Raw genomic sequence first — 16231 nt, forward strand, 5'->3', positions numbered from 1 at the left:
CAGGATCACAAAACTCACTTACGGCAGGTGCTCCAACTACTCAGAGACAATAAGTTTTATGCTAAAAGGACTAAATGTCAGTTTTTCCAGTCTTCAATAGATTACTTGGGACATATTGTTTCGGCTAAGGGAGTTCAAGCGGATCCTAACAAACTGGCGGCCATGGTGGACTGACCTCAACCAAAAACCCTCAAACAGCTACGTGGATTTCTGGGGTTAACAGGCTATTACAGACACTTTGTAGCACAATATGCAGCCATTGCCGCACCATTAACGGAATTGCTGAAGAAAGATAACTTCCATTGGACCTCACAAGCAGCAACGGCCTTTAAACGATTGAAGACAGCCATGACAACGACCCCAGTTTTGGCTTTACCTAATTTTTCTAAAGAGTTTGTGGTAGAAACAGATGCTTCTCACACAGGTGTTGGCGGCGTGCTTATGCAGGAGGGGCATCCAATTGCATTTTTTAGCAGAAAGTTGGGACAAAGATTTGCTGGGACATCGGGTTATATGAGAGAATTACAGGCTATTGTAGCCGCAGTCACTAAGTGGAGGCAATATCTCCTTGGACGCCATTTTGTGATACGTACAGACCATAAAAGTCTGAAGGAACTCCTTACCCAAGTCATTCAAACTCCAGACCAGCAGTTCTTCCTTTGAAAATTGATGGGGTTCCAATTTTCCATCCAGTACAAAGCAGGCAAGGAGAATCTAGCAGCTGACGCGCTGTCCAGGCAGTATGAGCACCCTCAATCTGCCCTTCACGCAGCCATTGCAGTAGGTTGTTTTGAATTCTTGGCAGAATTGAAGCAAGAAAATACAACCAGTCCAGATTTACGGCAGATCCATGAGCAATTAAGTAAGGGTGCAGCGGAGTTAAAAGGATATGAGGTGCGCGATGGGTTACTATATTTCAAACAGAAACTAGTACTTAGCAAACACTCGAATCTGAAAGGGCAAATACTGAAAGAATTCCATGATTCCCCAGTTGGCGGTCATGCGGGCAGTAAGCGGACTCTCCTTCGCTAAAGTGCAAATTTTTTCTGGGATGGCATGAAGAAAGATGTCCATAATTATGTGAAAACAGTGTCTGGTGTGTCAAACAGTTAAGTACTCGCCTACCCCTCCACATGGGTTATTACTGCCACTCGAGATTCCAGAAAGAGTATGGGAAGATTTAGCAATGGACTTTATAGTGGGACTGCCGAACTCGAATGGGGTTACCAATATTTTAGTAGTCATTGACAGACTTACTAAATATGCGCATTTCGGAGCACTTTCAGATCACTATATAGCCACTAAAGTAGCGGAGTTATTTACCAACATGGTAATTCGTTTACATGGTTTGCCTCGCACTATTATATCGGATCGTGACCCAATTTTCACCAGTGCGTTTTGGAAGAAACTCTTTGAGTTAATGGGGACTACGTTGAAAATGAGTTCAGCTTATCATCCGCAAACCGACGGCCAAACCGAAGTTACAAATCGTTATGTTGAGCAATATCTCAGAGCATTCACAGCTGACAATCCAAAAAAATGGAGAAAGTTTCTTCCTTGGGCAGAATTTCATTACAATACCAGCTATCACTCAGAAATTGGTATGACCCCGTTTCAAGCAGTCTATGGCCGACTACCGCCATCAATTCCAGCTTATACCCGAGGCTCAACAACTATCCAGGCTGTGGAGGAGGACCTACTCTCAAGGGACGACATTTTGCAGAAATTAAAACAAAATCTGCACCAAGCTCACAACAGGATGAGGCAGCAAGCAAATAAGAAACACAGAGATGTGGAATTTAAAGTGGGTGACTTAGTATTGGTCAAACTCCAACCATACCGACAGTCTACGTTGGCTAAGAGACTCAACACTAAACTTTGTCGTCGTTACTTTGGACCATTCCCAGTAGCAGCTAGAAGAGGACCAGTAGCATATACATTGACACTGCCGCAGGAGAGCAAGATTCACCCCACCTTCCATGTTTCATTACTCAAACCGTTTCATGGTAGCTTGAGAAAGAATTGCTATCCTCTGCCAGAATCTAGCATAGCCAATAAACCATTGATGGTGCCCATTTCTATTCTGGCCGCACGCACAATAATGCAGAATAACAAACCTAGGCGTCAAATACTTGTGCAATGGTCAATCAGCTCACCCGAAGATTCGACGTGGGAAGACTTTGAAGAGTTCATACAGATGTACGGGGTACACAACCTTGCGGACAAGGTTGGTTTTGAGGGAGGGAGTAATGATAGCACAACCCAAAGAGAAAGCCCAATAGAAATAGACCCAAAAGAGGTGGACTTAAGTGTGAAGGAGTGGCTCGGTCAAGAAGGAGTTACAAAACAAGCTACAGACTCAATCCAAGCCAACACAGACAAAGAAGAAATGAAGAAGAGTACCGAGCCAGAAGAGAAGTTGGACTCTACAGCGCATGAATGGAGGGTGCGCGTGAAACCCAAGTGGCTCCAGGACTTTGTGATGGCCGTTAGAAGCTGAGGGAATTTCGAGACAAACCAATTCTGTTAGAGGAGCTGAATTGTCTCTGTAATTTTGGTTTTTCTGCATATATAATATCTAAACTCTTGTATGGGTTTTTCTTTATGCTTTTGAATGAAATTGCAATTTATTGCATTGGGAGATTAGTCCTGTCTCGAAGAGGACCTGATACTATCACAAAGTGACGCGAACACGAAAGAGTGTACCTGTGATGTGGTGGTGTGGTCGATGGGGTGGAGGACGATGTCATGTGGATGGAGTACACCTATCTGACCATGGGTGGAGGAGAGACAAGTTGTGGATGGAGGAGAAGCACCGTCTTGTGGAGGCTAGAGAGAGTCGATGAAATGAGAGTGAGAGACCGAGAGTGAATTGTGAGAGAAGAGGGAAGGTGGCGGTATAGTATCATGTAAGGTCTTTTAGTTTTTCTAAGTCTCTTGGTACGAGATTAAAGTGACCCAAAAGAAAAATTGGCGGGATAACGAAATTTTACCCCCACCAAAAAGCGCCTCACTTTTTTACTTACTATAGGGGTTTTTTAATAATGTGCATTTATTTACTATGGTGCTCTTTAGTAACCCTTAAAAAAATAATTTTTTATTTAATAAATTAAAATTTTGACAATTAAACATAAAATGTGTTTGATAATTTTATTTTTATTTATTATTTTATAAAATTTTAATTAAAATTCATCAAATTTTGAAAATAGAATTTTTTTCACTTTCAAATTATTTTTTAAACCGTTTTCAACTTTTCCTTTCTTTTTTTTCTTCTCTTCTTCAAATCAACACATCATATTGTTAAACAAAAAATAAAAATAAAAGTTATCAAACGTGTTTAATATTTTTTGTTTTTAAAATAAAAAACAAAAATAGTTACCAAACATATTTTTATTTTTTAATAATAAAGAAACAAAAATAAAATAATATTTCAATTTTTATGTTTGAAAAATTCAAAAACAAAAATTTTACCAAACACAACCTACGTTATAATATAGCTATTTGTTGTAGTGGTGTGTTTCACTAAATGGCGAAACAAGCAACAGGTCCTAAACAGAGGCAAAGTGGTGAACAGTTTGATCAGTTCAGACAATTTCGTTGATTCTTTTATCCTGACGCATTTAGGCACTGATGTTGTCACATTTTGTCGATGTGTTTCATTTTGCGTAGGCAAAAGATGTAATAGTGACGACGTTTACATGATACCCTATACCATGCAAAATTGCACCAATAAAAGTCTATTGTAGTGCATGTTTTTCATACTTAATGCTTGAACTACAAAAAAACAAGGGCTATACCGAGAACAAATGTCGTCGGTATCGCCTATATGTTCTCGATAGAGGCTATACCGAGAACATGTCCTCGGTACAGCCGCATCGGTAGAGGTAAGCTTCTACCGACGACATTCAATATGTTCTCGGTATAAGTTTTACCGAGGACAATGTCATCAGTATAGAGTGGACAATGTCCTCAGCACAACCAGTCCAATTTTTTCATATGGATGGGCTATACCGAGAACATTGTCCTCGGTATAACGCAACTGATTTTTTTTATATTTGTAATGTTTATTCACTTATTTATTTATTTATAATTAAATATAAAAAAATAGAATAAAATTAAAAACTTATATTAAACATATAAATAAAAACATAAGAGTACGTTTGCTGAATCAAAATAAAGAGTTGCCCTAAACATGAAAATGTAATAGTCCATAGTAATAAAATTCATACATAAGTCCTATTGACTCGGTGCTCCAACATCGGGGTCATTAGGTGGTGGTGGGGCACATTGAGATCCCAAGGTGATACAATGAGTACGGATGTGCTCCTCTAATTGTCGAACACGCTCTCTCTTCTCAGACATCTCTTCGTCTCTAGTTTGTGGAGGATCAATAGTAAATGGAGTTTGGTCCCTTATGTTAAGGATACATCCATATTCTTTCTGGTGGCCATGTCATTTTTCGAAGATAGTTTGTACCAAAGATAAGTCGTCATCTTCAAGCGCACTCAAAATTGGCATGGAACTCTCAGTATCAGTTATCTGTGTCTGCTTTGAGTCGCGATATGCACACAATTCTTCCTATGATACGATATATAATGTAATTATGTATTGTAAACAAACAATTAAAAATTTGAAAAATGTTTAAAAAAACTTAACGTACCCAAGTTTTTGTTGGCTGTCTCTGTCACCCACCATGTGCCTGATTTATGGTGAGTATCCATCCAGCTATCCGGGATAGGCTCAAGTTGTCTAGTCTCTAAATTGCGCTATCACGTACATATAGTTTTATAAAAATAATAATTAAACGTAAATAAGAAAAACAAACTATAAAATAATTAATTAACTAACTTTTTTATAGTGCAGCGCTAGGATTGACTGAGAACCTCCGTAGCTAAGCTCTTTTAGTTTCTTCTTATTTTCCTTGTTGACCCCAGAACGTTTCTGCAAAAAATTTCTATTAGTAATGTATTTAATTAAGAGAGTTAAGTTTAGCAAGAAATTAATACCATAATTTTTGGGCGTCGAAAAAATTCAATGGCTTTTTTCCACTACATATCTGTGCAACCACCATGAGGATTTTGTGGCCCATTAATTGTTAAATGTTCTTTAATATCGTACTTCCAATCAGAATACTTTTTAGCGCATGATGTATCAATGCCTCTCAAGGTCCCAAGCAAGTGCCCTTGTCCATATCTGGTACGCCCGATAACAAACAAATCATCCTAAATTACAAACATTTATTAGTAAATATGATATATAACCTAAAAATAGAATTAACATAAATACATAAACTACTTATCTCCAAATGTGCAAGTATTCTTTGTTTCGAGGCATTTGGTACTTTTGACCATTGAGGACTGTGTACTGTCGAACAAGTAATCCCAGCTCTCTTGAGAAATTTGAGCTGTAATCTCCGATCTCTTTATATGTTCTCCCTTGCACATCCCACTCAAGAGGGAGAGGACACCCCAACTCTTCCATTTTTTCCCGCATGTTCAATCCTTTGTGGCGTCCATGCTTGTTTGGAGGCGCTATTGTATGCAAAGTTAGTATTTTAAAATTAATATGTATTAACTATTAAAATTTAAGGAGTGTATCAATGTGTATTGTATTAGCTCGTTCACAATCAGCTGGAATATCTGACGGTCCACATGGAGGATCGCATCCTCCACCATTACCCCTGTGAGATCGAGCAATAACGTCAGCCATATCTGTCAAATTAATCATATTAAAATTACATTTATACTAAACATAATAACTATAATAATCAATTATTGTAAAACATAATTACTTCAACATATTATACGATTACCACTTAATTATCACTATAATAATCTTCACTATCACCATCAATTTCTATGTGTTCATCTTCCTCTTCATCATCTTCTTCTATGAATTCAACTTCCTCTTCCTCTTCCTCCTCCTCATCCTCTTCCTCTTCCTCCTTCCTCTCCTCCTCAATTGCAACATAATCTATCTCAACAAATTGTAATAGAGCCCCCGTACGTTCAAAGCTGATTTGTGGCAACGGACCAAGATCAACAAATAATTAAAAATTAGAGGAACTAGTGTCATGCATAACATCTACTTCTACATCCTCCGCTTATTCTTCAACTAGTGGGATGTCACTCACATTTATGTGATGCACTTCTTAGACGACTTTCCAATGAGATTTATTTTTAAGGCCATCAATGTAGAAAACTTGGTTAGCATGAGTTGCTAAGATAAATTTATCATCTTTGAAGGCCTCCGAACTGGTTTTAATACTCGTTATGTTTTGCTCAAAATTTAATCCTGAAGACCGATTAGTGTCAAACCATTTACACTTAAATAATACAACAGAACAACCAGAAAGATATGACATCACTAAAGCTTCTTCCAACTTGTCGTAATAAGTATTATTTTCGACTCCCGGTACAGAGACTCCACAATTTTTAGTTTTGCGATTCTTGTCCCTGTCATAACACAAAAATCTTACTCCATTTACAACACACCCAGGGTACGATGCAATGCGAGTTAAAGAACCGTTTGCTAAAGAGATTAATTCTTCATGTACTTCCAAGGAACCTATTTGCCGAAGATGATAAAGCTTATTATAAAACTAATTAGGAAATTCCTCTCTATGTAATTGGTCTAGGTTTTCAACACCTTTAGTTTGTATAATTTCCATATGTTGTATACAACAAACAAAAACAACCAATTTAAGTGTAACGACCCAAAATCACTAATAAGGCTTAAGGGCCTTAATTAGTGTGTCGGGAGGGCATAACTAGATTATGTGTGATTTAAATTATTAAATGCATGATTATGTGATAAGCATGCTTATATGATTATTTGGATATATGAGATGCATGACTATGTGTATTAGTATGTATGTAGGCCCTAATTAGATTATATGGGCATATTCGTAATTTTGGTCCGTTAAGGGCATAAATGTAATTATTTGTGAAAAATTGTTGAGACCACATTATTATGTGGATATATTTTCAGCTTATGACTCGAGGCGATCCTAGTGACCGGTTTAGCAAAAAAGTCATGGTAGGGATTTATACTCGGCTCGGGGAAGCCTGGTTGTATTTCTGGGAATTTGGGAAATATATTGGAGGCTATTTGATATTGAGGAAAATAATTGGTGATTAGTTAGGTGTTGGGATGTAAGCGGTAATTATTAGAGACACTCTAGGAATTAGCGGAAATTAGGAAAAAATGACCAAAGTGCCCTTGATATGTTTAAAGGCTTAGGTTTTAATGGGAGGGTAAAATGGTCATTTGATTTAAAAAGGGATAAGTGATATTCTGCCTTTATAGACTTAGTGGAATGTTTAGAAAGTAGTAGAAACTGAAAGAAAAGAAAAGAAGAAGGAAAAAACAGAACATTGAGCTTACCCTTTCTCTCTCACTCGGTTTCCTCTTCCTTCACCATCTCTTGAGGATTTTTGAAGCTTTAACTCAGGGAAAGCTTGGGCTGGAGCTTGCGGCTAGGGTCCCTGAAAAATCTAGAGGATTTAGCATGAGTTAGTCACCTAAATAAGGTAAAGTTTAAAGGTTGTTCTTAAGTTTCTGATTTTTGTTGGGATGGATTTCTAAAGTTGAACTTTGGATGGAAATTAAGGAAATTAAGCTTGAAGACATGAGGGGCTTAAGGCTGGAAGGATACTAAGGGCAACCTAGGGTCGAATTCCCCATCAAAGGTAAGGAATTCTATGCTTGATCATCTGAGTTGCTGGGTTGATTATAGTTTTCTGATGAGTTCTTGAGTTTTGAGTTCAAATCTTGTTTTCCTTGTTTGATGGTGCATGTGGCTAAGTTTTATGTTGTTGGGCTATGTGGGATGAGATGTAGGGGATGGTAGGCAAAATTTGGTGTGTGGTTGAGGTTTGGAGGGGTTTTAGGGAATTTTGGCTCAAGGAAAATCGATGGAGAAAAATCAGAGTGCTGAAGCTGCTGTAAGTAACGCTGTAGCGCTAGCCTTAGGGCGCTACAACACTATTCTGGCTTCCCTGGGGGCTTTTATCTCTGCTTGTAGCGCTGTAGCGCCCACTCTGTGGCTATAGCGCTACCCTGCCTTCAGAAGTGGATTTTTGGATGTTTTCTAAGGGTTTTTTCCTAGGGGCTTAGGGTTTGATTCCACCACCCCGTTTGGTGGAATTAGGGCTTCTCGAGGGCTCGGGATTGGTCCCGAGGTTAGGTTACGGAATTGAAGTTAGTGATGGTTCTAATTTATGGCTATGAGTAGGTGTTCGCTAGGGCTTGGTCAGGATCATGCTTGAAGGTCGACTCCACTAGTTAAAGCTATCGGAATCAAAGGTAAGAAACTGCACACGATTACGTGGTTATGTTGGGACTAATAGTTCCCTTTACTTGTATATGATGTCATAGATGGTATTATGCCATGGGGACATGTGATAAACGACCTAAGAGTTCCAAAATCAATATTTGCGCACAAGACGCAGCTCGGCCATTAGTAGTTGAGGTTAATCAAATAATCACTGAGCTTGGCCTAAGCGAGCCAAAGTCAGTGGGTTGAACACTGGGCTCGGCCTAAGTGAGCCGAAGACAGTGACTTATATAGAGGGTGCGGCTTAAGGGCGTCGACTCTAGATATTGTGTGAGATGTTTATTGATGTTAAACTGAATGCTGGCTTGTAAATTGATATCACTGTTTACATGAGCATTATGACCTGTTTGTATCTGATTGATGATTCATGAAATATCTGACTGTTGTTTATCGTTTATACTCTGTATTATGGATTTCTTGTTGGGCCTTGGCTCACAGGTGCTACGTGGTGCAGGTATAGGTAAGAGCAAGATGGACTAGTCCTGAGTTGGAGAGCTTTGAAGCTGAATGTACATAGTCAGCTGATCGGCCGCCACGGCCAAGGAGTGGTACAGGATAGGAGAATCCTAAATGTCTGTTTTACCCTTAGAGTGGCCAATAGTTGTACATATATCCTGGAATTTTGTAAACTGTCTTTTAAACTCTATTTCTTTTGGGATCCCATGTATAAAATGTTTATTTAAATGAAATGCGTTTTTTATGACCAAAATCTTTTAACCCTAGTTCAATTATGGTTTCAGTAACACGTTTCTAACTAAACGACTTGATTAGCAAGTCTTGCACCTCTATAAACACACAGTGTAATGGTCTTGGCTACCCAGGGCGTTACATTAAGAGTTACTAATAAGTGTTATAATAAATATGCAATGAAATGATGAACTACTTTAATTACTTACTGAAGATATGACAAGATCTCATTGCAGTTATTTAGAATATACAAATCCGTTGTTTTCTTCACTTCATCTTCCAAAATTGTCAAGGATTTCTTACCAATTGAGCGACCTTGAGATCGAAAGATCGACATCTTTTTAAGTGATGGACCAACATCTACATTTCGGTCTAGACGATTGAACTTTGTTTCAACTCCGTTCAAGTACATGGAGCAAAATGTTAATGCCTCATCAACCACATATTCTTCTGCTATTGAACCATCTAGATGTGCTTTATTACGGACATAATTCTTCAACTTTTTCATATACCTTTCAAAAGGATACATCCACCTCATGTGAACCGGTCCTCCAAGTATTGCTCCTTCTGGTAAATGTATTAGTAGATGGACCATGATATCGAAAAAAGCAGGGGGGGAAATATTTTCTAACTTGCAAACAATCTCAACAATTGAAGTTTTGACTTTTTCTAAATCTAAGACTATTAAAATTATCGCACAAATGAGCTTGAAGAAAGTGCATAACTCAATAATAGTTGTACTTCTCAATTTCTCTAGGAATGCATGCACACAAACTGGCAAAAGGCATTGCATAATGATGTGACAATCATGCAATTTCAAACTAGTGATCTTATTGTCATTATCAATCACATTCTTCCTTAGGTTAGATCCAAAACCGTCTGGAAACTTCACTGATTTAAGAAATCGACAAAACTTTTGGCGATCTTCAACAGTGAAAGTGAATTTGGCTGCAGGCTTTTGTATCCGACCATTCAACTTCCTCAGTTGTAACTCTGGTCTCATCTTCATCTTCTCCAAGTCTAATCTGGCCCTAACTATGTCTTTGGTCTTATTCTCCAGCCCAACTATTGTGCCTACTAAACTGTCGCACACATTTTTCTCAACATGCATAACATCTAAATTGTGTCACAACATTATGTTGGCCCAATATGGGAGCTCAAAAATATAGTTTTTTTCCACCAACCTACTTGCTCTTTTGTACGCTTTCTTTTTGGCCACCATAACTGTAATGCCCCAAATTTCCTAATAAGGTTTAGGACCTTGATTAGGAGGTCGGGAGGGCCATAATTGCATTATTATGTTATTAAATGATAATATGCATGTTTAGGTGTATTAAATATGCATGTGAACCCATTTCTGAGTAATTGGGTGATTTTTATATTTTGGCCATTTCAGGCATATTTGGCATATATGTGATATGTGTCTGGTGCTTTATTATTAGTTGGTTATGCCAGGGTTACCCAACACAAGGCGATCTTAGGAGGTAAGCTAGTGGGAAAGTCACAACGGGATTTATTCTTGACTTGGAGTAAGTCAAGGGGTATTTAGAGCATTACCGAGTTATTGGGTAATGGGAATAAACATTTGGTGATAAATTGGGAGTTAGTAAGATCAGGGGGAAATTCTGGAGGTTTTGACTATTTTGTCCCTAGGGGTGTTTTCGGGACCCCGAGTGTTAGGATATGGTTGAGGCTACTTAAGCTTCAAGTAACCTTTTAAAAGAATAAAAAGAACGTTCTGTACGTTCTCTCTCCCTCTAAGTTTCCTTTTCGTCTCCTGATCACATTTTCGAAGGTAACTTGAGTTATAGGACTCGGATTCAAGCGAGGATCGAGGCATAGCAATCCTAGGAAAGATGAGAAGCTTATTAGCGGGAGGATTTAGTTGGAAACAACTCAATTGGAGGTAATTCAAGTTTTACGTTTTGAGTTTTTAAAAGTTTTTAAGCTTGAATTGGATTTTGAATTTTGATGTGTGTTTTGGGTGATTTGAGACTTGGGTTTTATGGGTTTTGGATCATGGGGATGTTTGGGAACTTTGATTTTGGGATTTGGAGATGTTTGGATAGGTTTTTGGAAGGTTTTAAAAGTGGAAAAACAAGGAAAAGTGGCTGGTGCGAGGTTGGGCCACGACCCTAGCTTGATGAAGGTGGAGGAGGCTCTGCCAGGGAGGCGGGCCACGGCATGGTCCTTGTAGGGCCGCGGCCCTTAAGGAAAAAAATGGCAAATGTGAGTTTTTGTGATGGGAACTTAACTCTAATGGCCTGGGATCGATCCTACTACCTAGTTGAGTGGGATTCGATGTCCCAGAGGCTTGGGTTAGGTTTGGAAGTATTTATTTACCCAATTTGATGGGGTTTTATATCATGGTTGTGACTAGGTATTCTCTAGGGGCTTGGAATCAGGATCGTGCTTGTGACTCATTGATTGGTAACCTGTGCTTGGACCAAAGGTAAGAAAACTGCACCCTGTGTATATGTGACATGCATGGCTATTTTTTATGCATGTTGGATGTTTAAATGTAATGCACGAGAAACATGTGATTAGGACATGCTTTGTATACTGAGTATGATATTGTTCAAAGCTTGAATCTCTGTGTTTATGCATGATCCTAGTTGTGCTAGTAATTATTGAGTAAGCATGCTGAATGCCCTGTATTCGGTTATTTGACATATGATATATATTTGGTTCATTGCTTACTTGTGTATGGCACTGACTTATTAGTCAGAATCGGCAATGGTGTCAGATCCATCTGTGAAGCTGTGATTTACTAGTCAAGTTCACAACGGGTTGAACACTTGTCGTGTTTTACTGACCTAAGAGTCAGAAACGACATAAGCGTCGAGGACGCAGGGCCGAATGAAGATTAGATCTAATCAATATCAGCGTTGAATGACTCATATGGGGTATTAATGTTGGACCGACCCGAAGGTCGATGAAAATTATAAGCGCTTGGCTAGTCTAGGACTAGTTACTCGGAGCCAGGGCCTAAGGCCTAAGTGACTGCTTGTCACATGGCTAGGGAATAGTGTTCCATAGTTATGACTCTAGGGTCATGAGGAAGGTTATGTTGGTGACTAATCATCATGCACCTATCCTATTTAAGCTAGTGAAAGGATCACTTATTTATAAAGGGAGCGAAACCCACCTTAGTGGCTTGTACCACTGTCACTCTTTTATTCAGAGCTATTAGCCGGTATGGTTACTGGAACCACCAGTGTTAACTCACTTATCTGATTGAGATTGACTTGATAGTCATCCACTCAGGAGGGTAGGATTTCTTATCCTAGATACCCATCATTACATGGATTTATTGCCTGGTTGACTAGGGCTATATCTACTAGGCGTGTGCCTTATGATCTAATGACATGTTATAACTGTTCATGAGCATATTAAGTTTTCTTTCTGGGCTTTGGCTCACGGGTGCTATGTGGTGCAGGTAAAGGCAAAAGAAAACTGGACCATCCTTGAGTTGGAGAGCTTAGGTGACGATGTGTACATATGCAGCTGCTCGACCACCACGGCCGAAGTTTGAAAGGAAACTAGGGCTTAACCCTGTTTTGCCGCTTAGATCGGCCCGTTGTAAATATTTTCTTGTAATAGACCTTTAAATTATATTTTCGGGATCCCAATGTATATAATAAATGTTCTAATGAAACGTTATATCTTAACCAAAATTCTTAATCCCTAAACCGCTAATCATACTTAGTTACACGATTTTGGCCAAATGACTCGATTAGCGAGTTTAGCACTGTTTACAAGTCACACCGTAACGGTCCCTGGAGTTTAGGGCGTTACAATAACTTACATGCTTACCAGGAAGAGAATTGGGTATAAAACACATTTGTGTGAACATTTCTTGCATGGTTAATGGCTTTGGTGGTAGTCTTTTTTCAACGACACCATATATCTTCTTGTCCCTTCTAATGGCATGTTTGATTGGTAAAAAATGTCTATGTCCATAAAAAGCAACCTTCTTTTGTAAATGAATAGATGGTGTTGCCACATTGCAAGTAGAGCAAGCATGATAACCTTGGCAAATCCATCTAGAAAGGCTACTCCTTGCTAGGTAATCATTTATAGTCCACATCAAAGCCACTTGAAGAGTGAAGAAACAACCATCGACTGCATCTCGAGTCTGTACACTGATCACCCATAATTATTTTAACTCATCAATCAATGGTCTTAAGAAAACATCAAAATCTTTTCCTAGCGAATGAGGTCCCAGAATTAATAAGCTCAACATGAAATTAGTTTCTCTCATGCACAACCATGGCGACAAGTTATATGTCGTCACCACAACCGACCACATACTATAAGAAAGACTCATATTACCTAAGGGATTGAATCCATCTGCAGCCAATCCAAGCCGCACATTCCTGGGTTCCATTGCAAACGTTGGATTATTTCGGTCAAAGTCCTTCCAAGCTTTCCCATCATCAGGATGATGTAATACACCATCTTCTTTTATATGTTGCTCGTGATGCCATCTCATATGTTGAGAAATGTGCCTCGATGCATATTTTCGCGTTAACCTAGGGGTTAAAGGAAAATAACGCATCACTTTATGAGGCATTTTCTTGCATTTAGTGTTCTTGTCCACCCACCGATCCTCCCCACAAACAGGATATTTGCTTTTTTCCAGCATGTTCTTTCCAAAACAGTGTGCAATCATGCTTGCAGACATGGATTAACTCGTAGCCCAATCCAAGTTTTCGCAACAACCTTTTCGTTGCATAATGCGATTTTGGAAGCTTATTTGGGGCTGGAAATGCATCATATAACAACCCCAGCATTCCATCAAATATTTTGTTGAGAATTTTTCCCAACACTTTGAAATGCATTAACTTCACTTGGAAATTGAATGATGTGTAATTTTGACACCCGGGGAATAATGAAGCATCGATCTCAGCAAACAAATCATTATAATGTTGCCCACCCCTGTAGTCTGCTGTAGGTATCTATTGATCACGCTCATTCTCTTCATATTCATCATTGTCATTTTGCATAACATCATTGAGAACATCCATCATTTCATCTTCATCATTTTGATCTATCACTTTCCTCGTTGGTATTATTTCTTCCTCTCCATGCCAATGCCAATTGGTATATTTCTGTAGAAAATCATTTACAAAGAGATGATTTTCTAATACATCAATCGTCTGAAATTCAACGTTGACACACCTCCTACACGGAAATTCCACCAATCCCCTTGAGTCAACGCACTACCGAGCTCTCTGGAGAAAATCCATCACACTAGCCTCGTACTCATCAGATAATCGATCTGTCAAATTAATCCAGCTCTTGTCGATCGACATTGTATGAGTGTAGCACTGCACGGAATACTAATCATCAAACTTACAATCAATTTGTGTGTGTGTCCTAATTTAGATAAAGGCAAATTTAAGAGTCTTCAATGACTCACCCTCTCTGAATGGGTCTAAGGCTTCTTGTGATGAACACTAATAAAATAAAAAATGATCACTAGGTGATAATAACACCCTATCATATCTTTGGTAATAATTTCTTATTACCAAAGAAAAAAAAATTAAATATTGTTTTTATAATGTCTTATGCTTTTTGAAGTTAATTATGTTGTTTTATGATATCTAACTTTAATATATATTTGAGTGTAAATATTATAAAAATTATTTAAATTTGACATATTTTTTTCTAACTTTAAATATTAATTTTAATTTTAATTACAAAAAATAGTGAAAATTATAAATGTTAATTAATGATTTATTAAATTAAATTTTTTGCTTTTACTTTATTGAATAATTTAATTAATTTTCACACAATTTCTAGGATTTGGTTAAAAGTTATTTAATTACTTTATGATTTTTTTTTACTAAATCTATTAAAATTTTTATTCAGTGCTTTTACTAATATTCACAAAATCTCTAAATTTTATAATTCTATGTGAAATTCGGCAGCATATCGACTGTATTGTCATCTATCCCAAAATTTAAAAACCTGCAAATAACACATAAAAAAATATCCAATCCCAGAACATGCAGAGAGCAATACAAATACATTGTAAACGACTACATAATTTATAATTATTAGTCTAAATTTTATTAATTATTCAATTTTCTAATCAAAATATCAAAATTCTACTAAAAATTAACAACAACAAATCATCAATATTCATAAAATTTGATTTTTTACTACTAACATAACCAAAAAAAATTAAAATTAACAACAACAACATACTAACATTAACACCCAAAAATTCCAAATTAACACTCAAATATTTAATATGTTTACTAATATGTTTAATACATAATTTTTACCAAAACAACATAGAATCTATTTTAATAAAAAAAATACTAATTAACCATCTAACAATTTTCTAATTCCTAATCTCATTTTTACTAATAAATATTTTTAAAACCTAATAATAAATACATTCACCCTAATATAATAACAGATTTTTATTAAAACTAATATTAATTCATTTATATAAAAAAACATAAATTATTCAAAAATTGAAAAAAAAATCAAACAAAACAGAAAAATTAAAAATAAATTACCAACACATTCTATTTCTTCAATTCTTTCTCTGTAGTTCAACAAAAATCACACCAACACCTTCAAACAAAAATTATAAAAATACATTACCATTTCATAAATATATATATATATATATTGAGAAATAAACCTTACCCTTAAGAAATAAAGAGAAACTCGTTCACTTTAGGAGATTTTTGGACTTAAAAACGAAAATTTTTGGATGAAAATTGGGGATTTCGGTGGACAAAGGAGGAGAGAAACACATTGTGAAAACTGAGGAAAGAGAGGTTCTCGGTATAGGAACTTACCCTATTCCAGAACCGCGAAAAGGTCATGCACATCTGAAATGTCTATACCGAGAACATGTTCTGGGTATAGTGTTCTCGGTATAGCCCATTTTTCTGTAGTGTTGATATACAGTAATTATCTTTAGTGAGTAATTGAATTTAAGTGTAGCTACTGAAAATAGTTATAATTAATAGACATAAGATGTGAATGGTGCAAGATTAACTTCTTTTAAATTTAATTTTTTAGAGGTATAGGTATATATCTTTCTCTTGCATAATCTTGAGTAATTTCTGCTTGAATATATGCTCTTAAAGTTATATGGACACAGACATAACTTAGTTTGATTAAAGAATTGAACCTATAATGATTTCCACGGAAATTTGTGTACGAATTTTTTATTAA

The sequence above is a fragment of the Humulus lupulus genome, chromosome 9 (assembly GCF_963169125.1).
Source record: "Humulus lupulus chromosome 9, drHumLupu1.1, whole genome shotgun sequence".
Lineage (NCBI taxonomy): Eukaryota > Viridiplantae > Streptophyta > Magnoliopsida > Rosales > Cannabaceae > Humulus > Humulus lupulus.